The following is a 23937-nucleotide window of genomic DNA, read 5'->3' on the forward strand; positions in this document are numbered from 1 at the left end:
TCCGGTCCACACTAACATTAATCTTTTATATTAAGGCGAGGGCTGCAAACTATCGTCCTGTGGACGGCAACTGGCCTGCGGGCCGCGAGTTGTGATGACGCATTTCCCATCTCGGGTGAACTTTTTTACTCATTGATTCATGTTTGAAGTTTGAAATGCTTCCTTTGCAATGCAAGGTGTGGCATGACTGTTTACTTGCAATCAATAACCCTTTAAAACCCAAATATTGGCAGTATTCAGGTTTTTAAAGTCCATGTAAAAGTGTACAGAACCCCAAATATGACCTTAATCTGTTTTTTAAAATTCCAAATAAGACCCTCATTTCTAAACCGAATACTTTGTCTTGTATCTGTGATCAGTTTTCCTTCTTCTAACCATGCATGCTTCTGCTCTATCAGCAAGGAATCTAGAGCTGTGTCCAAGTGTCCACCCTTATCTCTTAACCCCTCACTCGCTGCATTACATATTCCACCTGAAACTAGTTCCCTTATTGTATTTGGCGAGTCGGACAGTCACTGTGAATAGAAATATATATATTTTAAACTGTCTTTATTTCTTTGGTGTACATCTTTTCAATTAAAATAAATTAATAAATCATGCAGTGTGTGTAGTAACTATACCGCTTTGACATTTCCGCCATGTTGTTTTACTGCTTTCAATCCATCATGGTCTATTTCTAACTTCTGAGTGAGCATCAATGGTAACTACTTTTCCAAGTCCATTGTGGGTCATTTTGAGCGCCCTACATTTATGCTCCTAGGATTTTTTGACATATCCGGATCTAGAAAATTGCCTAACCTATTCATAGTGCACTATATGGGCAATAATGTGCACATTTGGACACAGCCTTGGTCTTTGAAATACAAGGAGTACTTAGTTCCTTAGCGAGCCTAACTTGAACGCAATTGTTTTCACCTTATTTTCTGTATTTACGGTTAAAATGACGCAGTGTACATAGACAGAATGCAAGTGTGTATAAGTCTGTACGTCTGGCAAGCAAACTCAAAATAAGCAGATGTAAACAATCATGGCATACCTTGGAGATGCGACAGAAAAGCACACTTTTTGAGCGAGGAGTAAACAGACTTTTATTCCGGTGTCGAGTGACATGAGTATAATGTGTTTTGTTGACGGGAAAAAGTAACAGGCGGAGATGATGTCTATTTGCGTCATGCCTTTGATGTGTGTTGTGGGGTCGGTCAATAGGGACATTTAATTGTGTGTAGCGCTGTCCGTTGAGGCATGTAAACGGTTTATGCCAATTGTCTCAGAAACCCAAATTCTGACCTTAACCCGGATATTGTCTGCATGTAAACATAGTCAATGTCATTCAAATGAGGGAGCGGTCCTAAGCGTGTCTTGGGTTGAATTATTCACTTATCGGTTGATCAAAATCCACTTGGTATTCCTGTCTGCCACCTCAATCAAGAGTAGGAAGTGATGCCCACAACAGTCATTTTACCTGAATTATTAGAATCAGTTTTAATGAATATACATATATATATATATATATATATATATATATATATATATATATATATATATATATATATATATATATATATATATTCTAATATCAATAAATATTAATGTAATATAATTAATAATATTTATTTTGGAAGCTTTAGTCCTCTATACAAACTACAAGAAAACTTTTTTTTGTTTAACGTAATACCTGTGAGAGTGTCATTCAAAATTGGTAAGTGCATTTTTTTTTCTTCACGGCTAATTATGCAGCTGAACCCAATGTAGCCACCAGCTATTTGTTTTAATATGTATTTTTTTCTCACTCAAGCTTTTGTCCATTCAATACATACTGAATATGAAATGATAGGACAATGGATGATAATGATTAAGATAATTAAACTAATTAGACTTAATCGATTCTAATATGTTATAGTATGATCAGATAACTTCCTTTAACTTTGAACAATCAAGAGTTGAATCGATTCACACTGCCTCTTCTAAGGATGTTGCAACCAGCAGTGCTTGGTGGATTAAAGCCTGCATGCCCAGATAATAATAATGACCGCTGGCTCGACCGTGAACGCGCGCTCCCGAGCCTCGGTCATCGCCGTTTGTTGATGTCTCTTCACAGTATGTCCGACAGCGCGTCTGCCTCGTTCTCTTCATTGGAGGCTCGACGTTTGCGCACTGCTGCGTGTGTCAGCTGTATGGCCATCTTATAAAGTTAGTAGCTCTCGTTTTTTTTTTTCTTTCCCTGCTACCTGCTTTGACACCGGATGGATTGCACCGTTTGAGTCCCGCGTATGTTGCGCGGGAGGTTTTTTGGCCACCTCCTTCCGCATTTTGTCCGCATACTGTAACACCTTATCGGGATCAGCAAGGCGAAGAAAAGTATGCACTGAAATACACGTGTTAACTCGTTTGGTTGGGTGGCAAGAAAAAAAAAAAAGTTGCAAATTGAAGACGGAGGATTATACGCTGAACGCTGCACATATCTAGGAAAACAGGTACGTGACGTTTTAAAATACAGCAAAAACGCTTAAAATTATTGTGTTCATCTTCTGTGGACGCGCGTAGCTTATGCGACGCGTGGGTGCGATCTTGTGTCAAAGAGCGTGTGTGGAGCAGAGCAGCGTCATGACATTGAGATGCCTTTCATGGAATAATATTTGCGAACATGAATGGGGAGAGACTGCACTTGGGTGACAATGGCCCGACCCGTGCTTTTTCTTTCGCCTGTTTGCGCTGCTGCGTTGTGAGTGCGGTGTTTTCTAGAGCGAAGGCATTTTTCAAAGCAGGTATTCCGGAGGCTGCAAACATTCACGAGTGCCATCACGCGCGTCATACTGTTAAAAAAAAGAGGGGGGCGGGGGTGTAATTAAAGAGAAAAAATCTGGCTGTTTTGTGTGTATGTATTATTTAAATTTGTTATATAGTGGACAAGGCACACCAGCCTCTTGGCACCTGATAAAGATGCTCTTGTGTCACCATGTCATGGACCAAGTGTCCAGTGGGCTTTAAGTATGAGATTCACTATTGTGTCTCCTCATGATCACATTTGTATTCTCATATTTCCCCATTTATTTGATGCTCTTTATTCTGTTCTGAAACAGTTCTTCCAGTGGCAAAGTATTAAGTACATGGTCGACGCTGTCATAGTATTTGTTCATAGTATTAATATAGGTTCTGTGTAAAATACCAAGTTTGCATTAATGGTTCGTTTATGACTCATTTTGTGTCAATCTGCACGTCCTCTAAAAGTATGTAAGTACCATAACACCCAGAGAAAAACACTTTTTCAAAAGCTACATATGGCCACTGTCCATCAAGACACACAACAAAGTAAAGAGGAAAGGCATCTCTTTCTTTTATTAAATCAAACCAAGGCAGCATTGTCAATGAAATGTTTTTGGCACGATTGACAAAGGTATACCTTCGCTGAACAGAGTTTTCTTGATAGTGACCAAATTCCACATTGCAATAGCGGTTTGTCTCTTTGTAGTCAAGCCAAAGCAAACAAAACAATGTGCTTTTAAAACATAATTTGAAAACATCGATACCCATACAGCGAAAAGGTGATATTTCTCAGCACTCAAAAATGCGAGAGCCAATTAGAGGAAATGATTCAACACACTAACTTTAGCCCCTACACCTGCATTTTTGGGGGTTTGGCGATTGTTTAAGATAATTAGTGATGTATATACACGGACCCAGAGCTGTCTAAATAAATGATGAATCGACAAATGATCAATTATGAAATTAAAAACTGTTTTAATAATCGAGAATTTGTTTAGAGTATATATTTTTTTTTACCTTAGAATAATCTAAATCAGGGGTCACCAACAGTGCCCGCGGGCACCAGGTCGCCCGTGAGGACCGCATGAGTCGCCCGCAGGACTGTTCTAAAATTAGCTCAAATAGCGGCACTTGTCAGTGAGCTGCATCTTTTTATTTTACAGTCAAACCTCGGTTTTCGAACGTCCTGGTTCTCGAACAAATCGGAATTCGAACAAAAAATTCGAGATCTTTTTGCTTCGGTTGTTGAACACAATTCGGAGGTCGAACCTTGCGAGATGAGCCGGGAGGACCCGAGAAAACCCGACCGCGCGGCCCGGATGCCGACTGACTCCGTTGTTATGGTATTTTCGTTACTTCGAGGATTATATAACCCCGAATCATGCCTCCAAAGAAAGCAAGTGGGAGCAGTAAAGCCATCCTAAAACACAAAGACGCTCTTAAATCAATGCGTCAATGAGCGCCCGGCGCGCTGCGGTTACGCGATCGGACCAAATTAAGCTCCCTGCGCACTGAGGTCCACTTAAATTTTGGAAAGTACACCAGGAAAATATTTAAAAATATTTTCTAAATTTTAGCGACGGCTCTGTCACAATAATGCGACCAGCGCGGTGCAGTTGCGCGGTGGGCGACGCGCTACGGTTGTGCTTTCGGCGGTGCGCTGCAGTTGTGCGATCGGACAAATATGCGCAAATGAAAAAATGCTTTAAAAAGGCGTGGCTTTTTTGTTTTGAAACGGATTAATTTTTTTCCATTATTTGTAATGCGAAAAATAGATTCGGAATTCGACCGAATTGCTTCTCGAACCGCCTTCTGGAACGGATTGTGGTCAAAAAACAAGGTTTGACTGTATTTTTGCTATTCTTGTTAAAATCACACTTACATGTGAACTGGAAATGACAATAATAACACATAGTGAAAGCCAAATTGAGCAAATTGGCCATTTCAGAAGTGTGTGTCAAACTGGTAGCCCTTTGGCTTAATCAGTACCGAGGAAGTAACTCTCGGTTTCAGAAAGGTTGGAGACCCCTGATCTAAATCCACCGCGGCACGGTGACACACTGGTTAGCACGTCCGTTACCAAATAAGCAACAGTAAATCAACAGAAATTGTTTTGTAGTACACTTTCATACAAAATAAAATGTAGAGATGTTGTTCATCTATGTGTGCCCTGCGAATGGCTGGCAACCAGTTCAGTGTGTCCTCGCCTACTGCCCAATGACTGCTGGGATAGGCTCCGGCACGCCTGCGACCGCCGTGGGGACAAGCAGTACAGAAAATGTATGGATGAATGGATATTTGATTATTGATGGAGCAATCAATAGAATACTTGATTCTAAAAATATTCAAGAGTTACAGTCCTACACTGACCAAGTTTTAAAAATTGTTATGGCACAAAACATTTAGGTTGAAAGCTCCATTTGACTTTCAATCTGCAGTACATTGAAGGAAGCCATTCAATAGGGAATGAAGATTAATTTGACATGCTTGTAGAAAATAGTGCAACCACTTTCTGGTGCTTCGGGTGTCATAGTCGAGCAGTTACTATTAACTATTAACATGACAGAGAGATGACGAGACACCCTGCTGAGTTCACGATCCATGTAACCCACATAGATTCCCTCGATACCTTTGCCTCCTGCACCTTTAAATCTTGTCAAGCAGTCATGAGTGTGTGATCTATCAGTCTCTGAAGTTAACTGAGCTTTTGACAGGCTTGTACAATTAAAAAAACAAAACCTTCAGATTGCAGTGTGATCACTACACACTTAAAACTATGTACTGTATATGGTAATTTTATATATTTTATAATATTTATACTCTATATGTATATGGTAATATTTTTTGTGAAGATATATACTTGTACTGTGCAAGCATTTTGTTACCTTTGTGTAACATTATTTTGTATCTCTGTGAGTGTGGGTGTATATGTTTGCATATGTGCTAGCACTAATAGGAGCACACTGGACAGCAGCAGGCCATGTCAACCAAAAGCTCCAGACAAGCCCTCAGGGTGTCCTATTTGGCACATACCCATCAACGCTCCCACACACACACAGACTTGCGGATATATATATATTTGAACAGACAGGCCTTAGAGCTTTAGAACCAACACAAGCGTCAGAGCATTAGAGGTTCTCAGAGTCTCTGTCCTTGCTGGACCTTATGGGCCGTAAGCTTAGCTGTCTGCCATCACCAAGTTGATCACTATATCCTAATCCTCCTTTTGAAGACCCGGTTCTTAAAAATAACAAATCATCACGACCCAAATGATGATAACATTTCTTCGATATCAATAGGAAAACCAGTATTAAGAAAAACACACTGGAAAGCTGACCTGAACAGGTCAACTGGCGATAATGACATATACACACAAAAGACTAAAAATAATCAGACCAAATTAACACATTGAGCCTATGGAGACATTTTGTATGAAACAAATGCCTGTGAATTTCTTTTGAGACCCAAATGAAATCTCCAATTCAATCTTTCAGGAATGGATTTTGCAGATTATCTTTTATCCAGACACGATTCCTCGCACATGCATCTGTACTGGTGAAAATAGTTGGAAGGAATCTCAACCTCTGCCTGCTCTCAATGCTTCTATTTGGGTTACGTATGTCTACAGTTTACTACAACACCTGTGAGGTTTGGACAGAGGAGCATCAATCTTTATTAGACTGAATGAGGCTGACCCTGTTGACTAAATTACTCTCGCTGTGCGTGCCTGTGTGTGTGTGTTAATGCGTTTGCCTGTATGTGCATGTATGTGTATGTGATTTGGCGTTGAGCTCTTTTCTGACCTGCCTGACAGATAACTGCAGTGATTTCCAGGTTCAGCAGATTAGGGGATTAGAGTCCCGGGCTTCACACAATAACCCTAATGCATAAACACGTCAGTATACAGTGTATGCACATTAATCGTCACGCAACTCAAATAAACACACTCTTGGGACAATGTGCCTTCTTCAAGGGCTGTCATATCCAGTGTGACCCTCATGCTGTATCTGGTACTTGCACACATACACTTAAGATTCACACCAGCGAACAGATGGAAAAGAGCATTAAAAAAACCTCAAGGGTCCAATTTCACTAATGCCGCTTTCACACTAGGCATGACCCATGTTGGTATTGAGGGCCCAGCTAACAGTTTGTCCTTCCAAACCAATTCAGAGCCCACTCAGAGTTAGATAATGAACTGACATGGCGGGTTGACTGTTTATAGCACAGCCAGTATTGTGCTATTGCCAAATTGCAGTCAGATGTCTTTTTTACATTTAAAATAGACTCAATTGCATCTATTATGACAATACGTGTCATTGTATTTAACGCTAGTAAATAACTCTTGGTTTTTAGCTTTGTTTTCTGCGTCCAAAAACGTGTGTTCTGCTCAATTTTATATTTTAGTTCTTCACAAATGTATCCAGAGATAACTTTTTTATTTTTATATATATACAAGTGTGTAAGGTTACTTAGCAAAGGAAAAAAACGTGGTCATATCTGATAGTGTTTTAACTTGAAGGTGATAGACAATTGCTTAAATATGTGCAAAAAATCACAAATTATTGATAAACTGACATGGAATACTTATATTGTGATTCGCCCGGACCCACTGGTGGGTGGTTAGATAGATACAAACACTGTTTTGGCAAACATATGGAACTGAAGTGCAAGTTTTCTCTGACTTTGTATTCAAATCCAAAGTTCATAGATATCATCCTCTCTTCTATGCCTCTTCTTTGTGACCTATGAACAAAAAATTGTAAATTCCCCAAGATTTCTTGAGGGTGATTCTTTGTGTAGCTCAGACAACAATTGCTATGGCTTGTGTTCTTGTGTGTGTTGATAAGAATGTGTGGCTTGTGACACTCAACATTAGCATTGCTTTACAAAAAGTAAATCTTTCTGGGAGCAGTTGCTATCTTGGATGACTATGCTCCGGGATCGAGGGTGGTTTTGAAAGTCAAATGATGGCACAGCAGGGTGATATTAAGGATGATAGTTACTACTGTACATCTGTCATTCAACTGACTGACTGATTTTCACTCAACCTCTTCCTTCACATGCCTCTGGGTCTTTGCGCGCTTACTGCTGCAGTTCTTGTTAAGTAGTCGAGCGTCTCCAACGTATACACTATCCGCTTTATAGCATATGAACTCATGAATAATGTCTCAGATTAGTGCCAGGTACATACAGAGTTCGTGTTAATGGCTTGGCAATAAGTAGAAATGTCAATCATTTATTATTTTTATGGAAGAGGAAAAAAATCATTTTCAATAATTGTATATAAAATAATTCGTGCTTGAAAATTATTAGAATTTCTACAAACATGTGCACAGGTTCCTCAAAATGCCTGTGGTGGTAATAAAGGCTAAGGCCCTGTCAGTGGCGGAATCTACCTTTATTAGCCGTGGACACATTTAAGCACGTACTGTGTACAACCCCTGCATGGATCTCTGTACACATTCTTCATTTGCAATTTCAAATGACAGCAGCCTTGCCATTTATTGTATGCAAACTCCCTCAACCTTGATTTGTGGGATCATTCAGTTCCCTGCTGCATTGAATGGAATTACCACAAACTCTTTGGCAGCCATTGAATTCAGAAAATGTAGTGTGCTTGCCATGCTTTGGTTACATGCGCTTGCTTCCTCTCTCTTCCTGCCTTTCTAAGCAGACGTGCCTAGTTACGGTCTAAAATGGCCTTGTGAAAGAGGACGGGAGTTAAGATGGCATCCCCCGAGACTTTTCAGAAAAGTAATTTAATAAACTGTGATATTTTTCCGCTCCGCAAGGGAAAAAGAATAAGCCCAGAAACGTAATGAAACTTGGCTGTTGAATTTTTATTAAAGAATCAATTTCCTGCACTTGTACATCACAGAGAGGACAGACATTTTATTTCTGGCTGAATTGCAACATGTACTACATGACTGAATGTGAGCACAAAGGTATAAAAGCTTCTTCAATGGATGGGGAGTGTCCACTGGATTCCCCTGCCCTTCAACATTGGTGTAGTTACTAGAAATACATCGTAGGTCCGCTACAGTGTGCTATCCTGGGACTAAAAGAATGCCTCACTGAATTATAACTTATTGAGGACAACAAAAGACACAAAAGCAGTGTCTTCCACAGATACAGTTACTGTTAAATAAATAAATAAATAAATAAATAAATAAATAAATAAATAAATAAATACCAGGGGTTTACTGTTACATACACACACAGCGTATTCTCTAAATTCTATTTAATCTTTGAATTGTATCATTTATTATTTCACATTTAGTGTCTTTACACTGTATTTTTTCATGGCTATGACTGTGTACTAACTTCACTAAAATCATGGTATTGCTATTGTCCATATGAATGGTAATACTTAAAATAATTTACAAAATTGATAAAATATTTTCTTTGCATTGACATTCCCACAGAGCACAAGCACAATGTATGTTTTATTCTTTTTTACTTCAAGGCATCACCCCTCCAAACTTTCTAGTGCCACTGAACTGCTCGTGTAAAGGAGTAATTTTGAAGAACCGACATAGAAACAAATTAAATATATCACTCGCCGTTAGTAACGCTTCAACGTATTCCGTGTGAGTGTTGGGACATAATTTGGAAAGAGGTCCATGCTGCTTCAGCGGTCTTAGCAATTACTTGTGGTCGAAGATAGTTCAAATAATAATGAAATGCACTATTTATAATATTCAAATATTCAGTGATTTCAGCAAATTGTGAAAATAGGTATGAATAAAGAATGGTATGAATAAATGTCAGCTATACTACAGTATATCTTGGCTATATTAACTTGTTTTTTAAATTTTTAAATGGTCTTTTGTGCTGGTGCTGAGAGCCTGCCAGTCAAATGTTTTTTTTTTTTTTTTCACTGCAGTTGCTGTTATTATTGTCACTGTAGTGGCCAATAAAATAATCAATGTTGTAGAAGATGACAATTTTCACCTGTGCTATTGATCATAAATTGTTATTTGGGCTAATGTCACAACACCTGTACACTGAATTAGTTTGCTAGACAAGGAAGTATTTTAAACTCATTGAGGCTACAGTGCAAGTATGAGCTTAATAAAAAAAATGATATATGGTCTTCCAGTTGTAATTGATCTAATTCTAGATCCATTCAAAGGTCCTTATAGACAAACATTTGTTTGCATTGCTATGTGTGTTTTTTGTACGACCAATTATTTTATTTCATTTTTTTGGAATAAATACATAAATAAATAGAATTATAGTAAAATAAAACAAAAACACTTCCTCCCCCTCTGTATTCAAGACTGTACCCTGTACCAATTAAAGCTCTGATCACATCCTGTATTCACTTTAAAAACATGCGAGAAACAAGCTGAACAATTTGTTTGTTTCACCCTTTCATAGATCTTGAACGATTTATTGGCTACATCTAACTATACATTTGTTAGTGGTAATTATCTTGATTGTTTGGCTTTTATTCACTATATCAATAAAATAATTTGTTTGTTTACCATGGCTATAGAATGACACTCCTTTTACCCCGACTTCACGGCGATGTGTGGCAGCAATCGAGCGAGGGGGGTCAGGTGATGATTTATGACCAAGATGCTGCATTCTAGCACAGGATGATTAATCTCTTCTGGGAACACTTCAGGAGTACAAGTTTAACCTACCTCGGCCTTGCACACGCGCACGCTTGCACACACGCACACACATGCACGCGCCAAAGAAGGACATAAACACAGGGGCAGAGTGCACGTAGTTGCTTTTATATGCAATTTGTGTTTCTGTGCAATCCTTCCTCTTCATACTGTTTTCCCTCCCTGCCTACCATGTTCATGCTCTCCACTTTTTCTATCCTCAGTGACCTCACTTGTGCAATGTCTCACATTCACCCTCCCCTCTTTTGCTTTGTCCATTCATCATAGTCACAAATGCTCACACATAGAGAGGTCTGATAGTACAAGGGGATGAGGGAGAAAGCCTCTATATAAGGCCACTTGGCTTTGGTACCAGTAAGCATAAGGCTCTAGGATTAGTGCAGCTAGGTGCGAAGAGCTGTAAGGTCTTAATAAGCACATCTGAAAACCAGGCAAACCTTTTGTTTGATATGTTTGCCACAGCTGTGTTGTATGTGTGCAACAGATCATCTATCTATCTATCTATCTATCTATCTATCTATCTATCTATCTATCTATCTATCTATCTATCTATCTATCTATCTATCTATCTATCTATCTATCTATCTATCTATCTATCTATCTATCTATCTATCTATCTATCTATCTATCTATCTATCTATCTGTCTATCTGTCTATCTGTCTATCTGTCTATCTGTCTGTCTGTCTGTCTGTCTGTCTGTCTGTCTGTCTGTCTCTCTGTCTGTCTGTCTGTCTCTCTGCCTGTCTCTCTCGCTCTCTCTCTCTGTCTGTCTCTCTCTCTCTGTCTCTCTCTCTCTCTGTCTCTCTCTCTCTGTCTCTGTCTCTCTCTCTCTGTCTCATTCTCTCTCTGTCTCTCTTTGTCTCATTCTCTCTCTGTCTCATTCTCTCTCTGTCTCATTCTCTCTGTCTCCCTTTCTCTCTCTCTCTGTCTCTCATTCAATCTCTCTCTTATTCTCTCTCTGTCTCATTCTCTCTCTCTCTCTCTCTCTCTCTCTCTCTCTCTCTCTCATTCTCTCTCTGTCTCATTCGCTCTCTGTCTCTCTCTCTCTGTCTCTGTCTCATTCTCTCTGTCTCTCTGTCTGTCCGTCCGCCTGCCCAGCTATCCATCTATCCCTGCATCTCGCTCTGTCTGCCTGTCTGTCGAGAGAGGATATTGATGTTAATCAGTTTACCGTAATTTCACCACCATAGGGCACACATAGACGCCTTTAATTTTCTCAAAAAACGAAGGTGCGCCTTTAAAGAAGGGGCGCCTATTGTGAGGCCCAAATTCAAAAATCTGTAAAGTTGTTTTGTGTGGCTTCTGTAATATACATGCGTAGACGTAGATCGGGACAAAAAAAAAAAAAAAACTATCACAGGACTAGACGTGTCACGTAAAGGAGTACGTACCGCTATTGTTTTGTGTGACATTTGCCACACAGACACCCAATATACAAGCATCCGATGGACATTACGTGTACAGTAGAATAAAGTACAACCGAACTCACTTTCTTGCTCCCGTGACGTTTTTTGTTTGTTTGTTTACCGTAAATCATGGCATGCATGCACCCTATGATGTGGCGCACCCTAGGTGTGTGTTAAATATAGTAATGGCACACATAACTGAGACTGCGCCTTTTAGTACAGTGCGCCCTTTAGTTGTGAAAATACGGTACATCTCAGCTGTAAATGCCAAAATAGTTGCAAGTAAAAGATGAATGCTTGGGTGAATGAATGGGTTTCATCAGACCCGTCCTCAGACCTAAGTGGCATGGGTGGGCTAAGTTATTCTTAATATCTTCCAGAAAGTAATTAATTTACTCCATATATTTGATCCTATTGTACTCTAGCCGTGCCACGCTGCAGCTCCCAGTCTTGAATAGTGTACTTTGAGACAACTGCTTGTATTATCATAGATGATATATACAGTAAATAATCATAGATGCAACCATGAGTATGTCAAATGCGGAGGTGCATTGGATCTGGCAAAGTTATGCAATTAGTAAAGAGTTGTCATTCATTTGCTCTTTGGAGATATATCATCGCCAGAAGTCATTGGATTAACACTGAAACATTGGTTTTGATTGCATTATTCTAACTCAATTTTACAAATATTATTCGCTGATTTCATGGCTATTACAATTGGCTAATACAACAACAAGCATTTAAAGTCTCTTTAAGCCACCAGGATTTTGATGAAATGCTCCTTGGCGTTCTGGTTAAGGTAAACCATTTTAGGACAAAATGTCTTCAACATTTTCTGAAGTTGACTTTTTACCCGGCCCTAATGAAAACTAAACATGTCCAAAAACTGCAAACATTTGTCATCAAGTGTATATTGACATCTATAATTGTGCACACATTAGCCTCTGAAAATATTAAAACCATCTTCCCATTACAGTGATCCCTCGCCACTTTGCGCTTTACCTTTCGCAAATGTCCCGTAAAAGTATTGGGGAGGGTTTAGAAAGCTTTAATATTTTGAGATTCATGCGCAACCGTGACTCACTTTGATTTTGCTATGCATGATGTCACCTAGATTAGTATAGTGTGGTAATTCTGAAGGTGGACATGCTGCATTGCTTGGCAAGGAAAAAAACACTCGTCTAATTGAATTGCAATACACCCATGCCCTTTAGCGGCCAACAAGAAACACCACTTGCTCGAAATTTCAACACAATGGTGTTTACATTTCTAAATAATACATATATCACTTCTACTCGTACATTTTTTTTTTGCGCGCGTGGTTCTGGAACGCATCGCACGTGAAAAACAAGGGATCACAGTAATACCAAATTCATTCACTGCAATGTTAACATGGATAATGGTATGTATTGATACTAACACTATGCAACATTGGGTCAGGATGTCATGGAAGACCTGTGTCGCAACAAGAAAGGAAGGCAACAAAGAGAAGGCCGTGACATTACCCTTTGTGGAAATGCCTTCATGTCAGGCAACCCCATTCAGTCTCCTGCTCATCTAGCTGCAGAAGTGGTGAATGTTCCACAAATCATGGTGAATCACCCTAATCTCACCTAACACGCACAAGCAACAAACAAAAGCTCACAGTGAACGACCATGATTCACAGTTGATGCTTCGAGCCATACATTAATATGTCCTCTGAGTATAAAACATAGGATAAATGATATTTATATGTTTTGGCCAACCAGGCTTAAAGTTAGTTCCCCAGCTTCCAGTTGTGACTCGGCGTCATCCCGTGTCAAGATTGCTTTTGTTGGTCGGTTTGGCGCTGCAGATAAAAAGCTTACGTCACTACTGTTTGTGCATTTGTTTATCTCAGCGAAATGTATAATTCTGTTTGTCTCGCCCACTGCCTTTGTTACATCATCTTAATGCTGATTGAAAAATATGATTGTGGTAAAGGTCTTCAATGTCTTTGGTTTTACGTAGCTGTAAAGTCATCTACATCATCCAGGTTTGAAATGTTCCTTTTAAGGATGTATTTGATGTTGACTTTAAAGCTAACAGAATGTCCCGTGCATTCTTGGTTCAAGGTTTAGTCACAGTTTCAATTCGTTCGATGTAAAATACTGTTTTGAGTTAAACGAAACTCAGTGCGCTCAGTGTATTGACTAACCTCCCTGTCAATTTAAACAAGATAATTAGCAGACGCTGCTATAATTAGCAAAGATACAAAACACTGACACTACCTTCTGTAATGAATTGTATACATCCGGTGGTGATTAATTGGTTAAACACTGAATATACAATCTGTTTTACATTCTGTCTCATGAATTACTTTGTCAACATAGACTAAACATATTGCGTGTCTCAGGGAAATGCGTGTATCAGGGAATTGAGTCAAGTCACATGCCTTCCAAGCTATTTGTCAAAACAATAAACCCATCAGTTATAAGATCAACATTAGAAAAGTGCTGGTGCAAAAAAAAAAAAAAAAAAGAAAAACGATTTATTGCTGTGTGCTTAGCCTTTATCATACAGCAAATGCTCAAGCCATATGCTATTTTTCTGGATTTTGTTTCAGGGATTTTCATGGATTTAGCACCAGAAAAAATCCCTTTAACAGCCTTGTGTGTTTGTTTAATTCCAGTGGTAGTCTGAAGCATAATGGAAATAGCGTTGTTGAACAGGAGCTACTGGAAGACAGATGGTGAAAAAACTCGGAATTTATGTGAGTGTTAACATTTTATATATTAAATACGCCCTCTGTCTGTCTGGCGTGTGAAACAAATGATTCTTTGTTAAGACATGAATTATCTCATATCTACAGACGAAGAAGAAATACAGTATTTAGGGAAAATAAGGCAAGACTTTGACCTAATTTCATGTAGACGTCACTAAAGATGATGTCTCGCCATTGCCTTGCAGGTAATAAATGACGTGGCTGACTTACAACTCTTGCCACATCTGTCCACTTTATGCTTCATGTTTCATGTCAAATAAATAAACATCAGTACTGTTAGGGATGGGAATTGGGAACCGGTTCTCGACAAGAGAACCTGGTTGGTATAATAATTGTTTGATTGGTTTGTCACTATATCCAATAATGTTTAGTGGCATGCTTATATTGTCAAATTTGTTCCTTTCAATTAGTATACTGTCTTTACTTGGAGAGTAACTGCAAAAAATAAATTAATTTTGTGTTGTTAATTGTTCCTCTTTTGATTTTAATCCGTGCACTGTATTTTCCTTTCTCAATAAAATGTCAAATCAAAAACAATAACCTAGATCAGGAGAGATCAGTAAATCTAACTTGTATTCAGCCTTGTTATTGTTCAGGATTATGGTAGGCCAACAAAATTGTTTGAATTTATCCCGCAGCTCTTTGATATCTTAGGTGATTTGTTTGTGTCCTAAGTTGGTAGTAGCTGGGAGGAATGAGGGAAAGAAAGTGAGGGTGCTTATGATACAATTGTTTTGTTTTATATTCCCAAAGAAAACATCATCAAATTTGGATTTTGTCTTTTCTTTTTTCCTGTTTTGCCATATTGAGGTGCCTTATTTGCTTAGCCACAATGCAGTGGAAATATTGCACAAAGAAAACCCTTCCACTTATTATTTTGACGCATGAGCCATTGTGGTGTTACCGGTGAATGCAATAAAAGCGCATTTGGCACCATTGGAAAGTAGCTCTCGCACCGGGTAAGCCATACTAAAGAAATAGAAGCTCAGTGGGTGAGAGTTCTTTTGAGAGCAGAGAAACTGAATTCTTCATTTCAGTCACAGTGCTGGAACATCTGTGATAACAATTCGCCCCATACCCAATTCACTCACTGTTTGTTCTCTTTAAATGTTCCCCACAGTTGTCTGACAAATACTCTTACAAAATGTAATTGTAATTGTTGCCATTTCCATCTTAATACTTCATCTTTTCCTGTGCATAGTAAAGAAGAAGCTGGAGCTGATTTGCATAATCACACATTTCAAAACGAGAACTATTTTCTAAACCTTTTTCCTGACAACTCAGAACCTTTCATGACAATCAGTTCATTCTATAATATGCCATTAAGAGTTACTAAATCATCAGTTGTGAGATGTTGGTCGGGAAAGTTAGAAATGACTTAGTTCCACATATTTCTTTATTGTAATTGGGTTTTCTTGGCACAATGCAGTTCATAAAAAAAGGAACAAGCAGACAAACTCAACAAGCTTTTACAGCACCAAGCATCTCCCCAGAGAATATGCTGAAAGTGGTTATGCGTAGAAGCATAAATGTTTTAGAATCAATATGCTTAATATAAGGCAAACCCACTTGGCATCTGAAATGCTCCAGTTCACATGAAAATAAGTTTGTAAAAATACTTATTAAATGCCCTTTATTACAGCTTACTGAAAGCGACACAAACCATTTTTTTAATGGAATGCAATCTATAAAGCTACCGTATATTATTGCATTTACTATTAATGATGAATTTGCTTCCATTTTGGTGATCACTCTTAAACTGTATGCTTGTAAGCAGTTACACACAGTCATTTCTGCATGCATCGTGTGTTTGTGCGTGTGTGCGTGCGTGTGTGTGCATGTGCGTGTGCGTGCGTGCGTGCGAGAAAAAGAGATCTCTGCCATTATAGTTGTGATGTAGGGCTCCCTGATCCTGCTGGTTAAAGATGGATTTGGCTTGTGTGCTGCTGACCCATCTGGACTGTTTGCTGGGCTTCAGCCTCATCCTTGGGCTATAGTTGGAGCCCAGCAGCTCATCTCCCCGGCCTTTAGATTTGGCATTACAGCTGTCACAATATCTTAACAGACAATGACCCAGCACATCTCATAGATTTTTTTTATAGGCTTTACGTATATGTGCGTGTCCCGGTAATCCTCTGGCATGATTTTCTCACTTCAGTCCAACATATGCATATATGCCTATTGCTAATTGGATTTTTGTTTTAAACCATATTTCCCTACATTGGTAAAACGTTGATCCTTTCCAATCTGCTGTGGTTGAATGTCACTTCCAAATATTTTATCTGTTCTGGTTTCTGCTTCCAGCTCAAGCTTGGTGTGACCTCTTACACTTTGAGAGTCAAAGAGGATCAGCGAGATCTGCTGAGATTACCACATTCTCTCACAGAGAGCAACAACGCTTGTGCTTTCCCTTTCCTGTTTTTGGAGCAATGAATACTTTGTCTGGACAGAAAGTGAAAGAAAAATCAGGCGCATATGCAGTCACACATTTAGACATGACTGCACGGTTATGCATCGTTTGAGGGGCTGGATAACGTCAGTGGACTAAAAACTTAGTGGCTCCCAGTCATCCATGGCTGCCAGCCTCACTGACATCAACTACAGTTCCACAGTTCCGGGACAAATTCAGCATGGTTTCTCTGCCACTTTTAAAAGGCAGCTTAAGTGTGTACGTGTGTGGGTGGGTGTCTGTGTCTATATGTGCGTGGGTGTGTGTGTGTTAGCCAGCACGTTAAGGGAAATTCAAAACAAGTGAAATATAGCGCACCAGCTTTTTTGAAAGCTACTTTGGGTACTGATTAATGCTTAGGGCTATCAGTTTGATACACACTTCTGAAATAACAAGTTTGCCCATGTTACTCTTATTTTTAATTGCCCGTTGTGTAATGATTGATTGGATGTGCTCATTGTGTCAAAGTTGAGTGTTTGAAGGCAAAATTTGCTTTTGTTCCACATTTTAAATGTTTTGCCTCTGGTATTGCCTTTTGCAAAACGGTTCATTTTTACCACTGTGGCATGTGTTTAGCTCTCTCCTTTAACTGCTTTGAAAATGTGGATTTTGAGTTGACGGCTGTGTCAAAAAAATCAACAAAAACTGTAATTGTAACTGTAAATGAATGGACTTGCTTTTTTTTTATCCTCAGTAGAAAACAGAACCTCTAAAGGTGAGTTCATTCATGGGCACAGTCATTTGAATAAAATATAGAAAATTTGACTAAAAAAAACAGTTGTATTTTCATTTTAAATATCAGCATTATTATTTTCGTTTGACTATTTTTAACTACGAACATTTTAATTAAACATGAGGTTTATATAATGAATGATTATTAGACTGTAAATGCACACTGCTCATTTGTTTGGTCGCTGTTTGTTCTATCAATTTAGCTTCTCTAATGGAAAAGATCATTAATCTATGCAGAATTTACTTTTTATTAAATTACTATTAATTAAAAATATGTTTACTCTTAAATTTTTATTAGAATTATATTGTTACTGTGAAGGGATGCAATTGATACTGTGAGCTGAATTTTGGGCCATATCACCCCACATCATGAACTGCAATCATTATTCACAATATTCATTGTGTAGAGAGACTTAACTGAATACTACAGGACTGTTTTGCATTCCTTTGTGACCAACAGGCACTGTACTGTTTGTATTTGCAGTACGAGTGTACAACCATTACAACCAATTTTTTTCTGTTTGAATGGGAACATAGATGGATTGTGTGAATTTCAGCTAATTCAGTTCAACTGTGATTGGACTGGATCAATTGGACTATTAATTTTCCTCTTGCAGCCTGTTTCACTGCTCTGCTGAGGCAAAGGCAGAGTGGTGGCCTTGATTAGTGATGAGTGTGTGCTGCAATGCAAAGCCTATAAGCAGAGATTCTTCATTACAAATAAAATGTATTATTATTGTTATTATTATCATCAATCAGATTGGCTTTTCTTGAAAGCAATCATTTTGAACTTTGGAATATGTGACACATTAGCTCATTCTTGTGGTCAGCATATGTGGTAAATAGAACTATGTCATGCCACATTGAGTGGGACGACAGGGAGTTTAATAACAGAAGACGTGAATTTTCTGCAAGCTTTGGTTTGTGTGTATCTGTCTTTTTAGCACACGCTCGAACACATTTAATATGTAAATTAAAATGCATGTTAGTTTATTAAGATATGATTCATTCATTGTTTGCCCTCTTGTACTGTATTGCTTTTTTGATGTTACATTTCTGGAAATGTTAGATCTGGCATTGCTGTTGAGTTCATTTAATCAGGACATTAATTTGAAATAGTTGGGTTTTATTTCTAATTGTTGTGAAGATTCCAGTATTATCTTACATGGCTGAATTACCCATTGACACCATGATATTTGAGGCCCTTTGAGATTTATATTTGAGTCGTCCGGGGTTAGACTATGCAGATGTAGCTATAGGACTGGACAATATTCCATGATGCTTGCCTCGCATTTCTTTCTCAAATGCTCCAAAACCTTTGATTTCTTCCTTCACCGGGATAGCTTCGACTCCGCCTCCAGTTTCCTGTGAATAGTATGTGACGTAAGCGTGTTGTGCCACTTACATACATGCTCGCAGTTTTGGATTTCATTGTGTCTATATGAGGTGCAAAATGCAAATTTGGACAACCGCTTGTTCTGACTGTTCAGCTTTAGAGAGTTTTGAAGGTTTATTTGCCTCTTTTGTGCCTGTTGACACAGATGAGGCAGACTGGGTTTAAGTAGGACTGCTGACAGATAAATGCACTTTTTTGGGAGGGGTGGCATTGTAGGCTCTTCTCTCGTTTCATCATTTTGCTTTTTTTCCCGTCATTTTTGCTTGCTTGTGACTTTGCATTTTTGAATCACACGACCAAGATGAGCTGTGTGTGCTGAGGCAAAGGCTCACCTGTGCCCAATTTTCAAAATAAAACATTTTTTAGACTTATGAGCAAGAAAACATTTGCATTCATTCCCTCTGTATGGTTTGGCACCAATTGATCAAGTGATCAGTATTTGTTATTGTAAAGGACTGGAAAATAAAAGAGGCTTTAACAGAAACTTCTGTTTTTCCAAATGACATCAACTATATATATTTCTATGTAACATCATGAGCTATGTTATAAATTTCCATGTCGGTAGTTGTGGTAGGATATTGAACCCCCACTGCACCTTCAGTTGGAGGGAGAGGAATCTTGGGTCCGCGCAGCTGCGTTTCGATGTGTGGGGGCTTCACACCTACTGTCGGCCGTGCCTCAAGTAGGGCCCTGGTGGATTAAGCAGTTGGAGCAGGAGAACTGGTGAAGCACATGCCTATTCTGCCTCTGCTCCACCAGCCTAAAGAGCCTGATCCCCGGCCCAGCCGAGGCCAGCTGGAAGCTGCCTTGAAAGTTGCTTTGGGGCTAATAGAGTGATGTGCAGGCGAAAGTAGGCGAATAAGACCAAAACTATTTTGGAGCACGTTGATCGATCATCACTTATCATTACAATTGTAATCCTGACAATGCCATTTTTTTCAAAAGGTACACATAATCTTATGTAGTTTCTTTTTAGCTGGAGCAGCATTCAATTACCTTTTTGTCTAATCCAAATTACGTTACAGCGGTACATGATTTCTGTTCTTCTGGAATCGTGACTGTTGCACTATATAGATAACTCCACTATACAGATAATTACATCATTGATTTGAATGAATGTCTGGCTTTGACGTGGTCTCTGAAAGGACCAGCCAAATAAATTCTGACTTAAATCAAAATCCGATGGTTAACAGTGAAGCAAAGATTACTTGATGTAGATGTCTACTAAACTACATGTTTTTTTTTGTGTGAGCCTTTCCTAGATATTTTTTTCACCTCATACCTTTTTAAACTGCTTTTCATTTAATGTTACTTTATCCTAAATGGACACACTGGACTGGTACATATTAAGTTGTCTACGCACAATAGATAATGGTTGTGTTCTGGGTCACTGAAAGCTGTGATCCACTGTAAAGCTGGCTTTGGCTTCTCATAAAATTGACTTTAGGTTTTCTGGAGCATGTGAAAGGCTTCTTGGGAAATATAGGAAATCACTAACTGAAGCAGAAGTAGATTAAAGATGGGTGACAGAAAATGGATAAAACAAAAAGGTGAATTAGACACCATTTATTCACAAAAAAATAGGGAAGTGAAAGTTACAGCCTGGTAAAACCGTCTCTCTCATTTAATCTAGTTCTTTTAGGAGCCATGCATTCTTGATGAAGACATCACTTTGAGACTATCATATTTTCATAAGCCACTGAGGGATGTGGACTTGAGTCAACGCATATTTTAAATGTGGCATAGAGTATGATTTGTGGATATTTCAAAGAAATTACTCACTCTCACGCATGACTCTCTTTAGAGAGGTGTTGGAGCCAATTTAGTTTCCTTAGCTTAAATTCTTATTTTTGTTTAAGATTCGCTGGCCTTGGGCCATGGACTTTTAGTTGACAAAGCCTTTGGTCACCTGATCAGTCACCTGATCAGGGAAATAGGCTGCTCCCACTTGGCAGTCAGTCTCAGTTAGACAAAGAAGGAAGATAGTAGTGACATAGATTTTTACCACTAAAAGGCCGCTTCAAGCTACTTCAAGTCTGCTCCAAGCTTGTAATTTTTGGAACTTGAAACTTGGAATTTAGAAAACAAACTTTAGTTTACTTCTTGGAACCCTTTATGTTGAAACCTTAGTTGAATTACAAACAATTTGGATTTGTACCTGTGTGCCACCTGTTTGCCTGCCAATCCTCCTCCCCCCTTACCTTGCTTGGCCTACCACCTTTGCCTGCCTGCCATTGCCTCTCTCCCTCGACCTGCATGCCTGCTTCCCTCCATTTTGGACATTCTACCTCCACCTTCAAAAGGGTATGAGCAACAGATGTACACAGTGTTTTAAGATAAGCGTGTGACAAGAACTGTACAACATCTATCCTTTGAAATTTAAACTGAACTGAAACTGACACTCACAAGAGGAAATATCAAGGAAATCAAATACTGTACAGTAAACCTCCACAATATTTCAGCCCATTCTTTGCAACCATTATCGATTTTCGCTATTTTTTTAACACATTCCACTGTATAAAAAAAGAAAAAAAAATCCTAATTTATTGACATCATTTTGCATCTGGCAGAGGGTATTGTGGGATGCGTGATGCCAATGCCAAATATTATTTTGACTTGACCTAAGCAAGTATTGTCAGTGGAAGAGTGCACAATGTGTTCTAATTTTGTTAAGTGTGGTTGATATCAATGCAATACCATTGAAATATATTTTTATTCATAGGGTGTTGTTCAAGCGATGGGAGAAACGAACTCTAGGTTTATAAAAGGGATAGAGTGTGAACCTTTTGATTTGTTGGCTATTCTATTTATTACAGACAAGACATTATTATGTCTGCTTATCTGTTTGTCAATGTCGAAAATGACTTGTGCATCTTTGTTAGGGAGAGGGGCCTTCATTTGATGGTCAGCTCCGGGGCCTATAAGTAACTAAAGGTGGCCCCAGGCATATAGTAGAGGTTTTTTTTTTTTTTCTAATTCAGTGTTTTACAAAGTAAGTCAATTGAGAAGATTTTCTCATTTACAATGACGACCCAAAGGCAAGGTGTGTGAAGTGTCTTGCCCAAGGACACAACGACACGTGACTGAGCTGGGGTCGAACCGCCAACCCTCCGGTTACCAATCGACCCGCTCTACTGCCTGAGCCACGATCGCCTCAAGTGCCATGTTGCACTTGAGGGCAATGAATTCGAGCGAGAGAATGTCCCCAACTCTTAGCTCCAATAATAGTCGCACAGGGCAGATTGAATATATATCTAAGTGTTATTCAGTGCGGCTTGTTGGTTGCTACTCCATGTGAGTTAAAGTTGTTTGAAGGTTTATAATTATTGTATCACCTCTGCTAATTTCTGCTAGTTTATCTATGGTTTATGGTACCGTTAAGCACACAAATCGTTTTATGATATTTTGATAGTTTAAAAATACAATGTAAAATACTCTTTTGTTTGAATGATTTTACAGCAAACGTCAACTAGGAGTGACAAACACCTTGTAGCAAGCAGGTTTCTCATTGAGAGAAATATCAGAGCAAGAGTTAGCTTAGTAATTATATGGTAAGCTCCCGTTTCTTGACAACAAGAGAGGTTAAAACAGGCACTAACCAATATTTTAAAATATCTTTTAATAGGTTTAATTGTGTTTTTTTATCAGCTACATTTATATTGATTTGTGAGTTTTGACAACTTAACTGAGTCAGATATGCAAGGACTTTAATTTGCTGTTCACACCACATTTTAGTTACAATGCTCTATGTGATTCATGTGTGAGAGCAAAAAGAAAAAGTTTATTTGTGTACATGCATGAATGTAAATGCCTGTGTCTTGGGGGTGAGTAGCTTCTGTGGTTGGTTGAGTGGATCGAGCTCATTTGAAGAGATGCGATTTGAGGAGCGATCAGGGAATTTCTTCAACATCTTGCCCTGATAAATCATGTCTTTAATCAGCCTGAAACTCCCTCTCAGCGCACAGCTGATACACAGTCACGTAACACCACAATGCAAAAAAGGAGAAATAAAGCCTGCTTCAGGCTGACAGAGTAAGCGCGAACACAATATGAAGGTGTCAGAGCACAATTAAGCGAAAAAAGGCAGACAGAGGAAAACTACTGCAGTACAACTCGTTAGGAAAGGCTGCCAGGCTGATAATTGGATGAAAATGTCTTCAGGGAAACGTATAGACACGGAAAAACTAAATAGCATGTCCAACAGGAGATACACTACATGGACCAAAGTCTTGAACACACCATTTTAAAATAATTAACAATAAGAGGTCAGACTACCACCTTAGTTTCCTCACAAATATTCTCCTGGTGAACTGGACAGGATTTCTGAGCGGACAGGCTGTCCTATTTTGGGCCCAGGGTGTCAAAACATGTGTCAAAACTGTACACAACCTAACATAATGAACACACATCATTTAACACACATCATTTAACGTTCATTCATTCATATAGGTCCAAAACCTAATCATGATAATGACGCTTTATCCAAAATTTTAATTTTCCAGAAATGTCAATTAAGTTTAAATATAACATTACACGGTCAAAGAAATTAGACATTTAAACACAAGACTGACCAGTGACTACCATCACTCGCATTGACATTTAGCCTGGATAAGCAATAAAAGAGATAAAGATGTGCAATAGTTGTATTGCAGGAATGCCTCGATTTAATGGATGTCTGGTTGGGAATAAGGTTGTACTCACTCCAATTGAGATTGTGTTGTGCTGGAGGGATGAGGTGTGCCCCTTCATAAATCCTCTCCTAGATGAGATTGGGGTCAACAATTGGGAATGAGCAGACAGTAA

At 38.8% G+C, this 23937-nt stretch overlaps 1 protein-coding gene across 7 annotated transcripts in view; it reads left to right on the forward strand.

Moving 5' to 3' along the window:
- The first annotated feature begins 2073 nt into the window (after nt 1-2073).
- LOC148404124 (teneurin-2-like) overlaps nt 2074-23937 on the forward strand; it is a 193875-nt gene continuing 172011 nt past the window's right edge. For all 7 annotated transcript variants that reach the window (XM_088369969.1, XM_088369975.1, XM_088370019.1 and 4 more), the window contains exon 1: nt 2074-2474. The gene's annotated coding sequence lies outside the window, so the exon portion shown is untranslated. The remainder of the gene's footprint in view (nt 2475-23937) is intronic.

The sequence above is a fragment of the Syngnathus floridae genome, chromosome 1 (assembly GCF_059516105.1).
Source record: "Syngnathus floridae isolate MCC-2025c chromosome 1, RoL_Sflo_1.0, whole genome shotgun sequence".
Lineage (NCBI taxonomy): Eukaryota > Metazoa > Chordata > Actinopteri > Syngnathiformes > Syngnathidae > Syngnathus > Syngnathus floridae.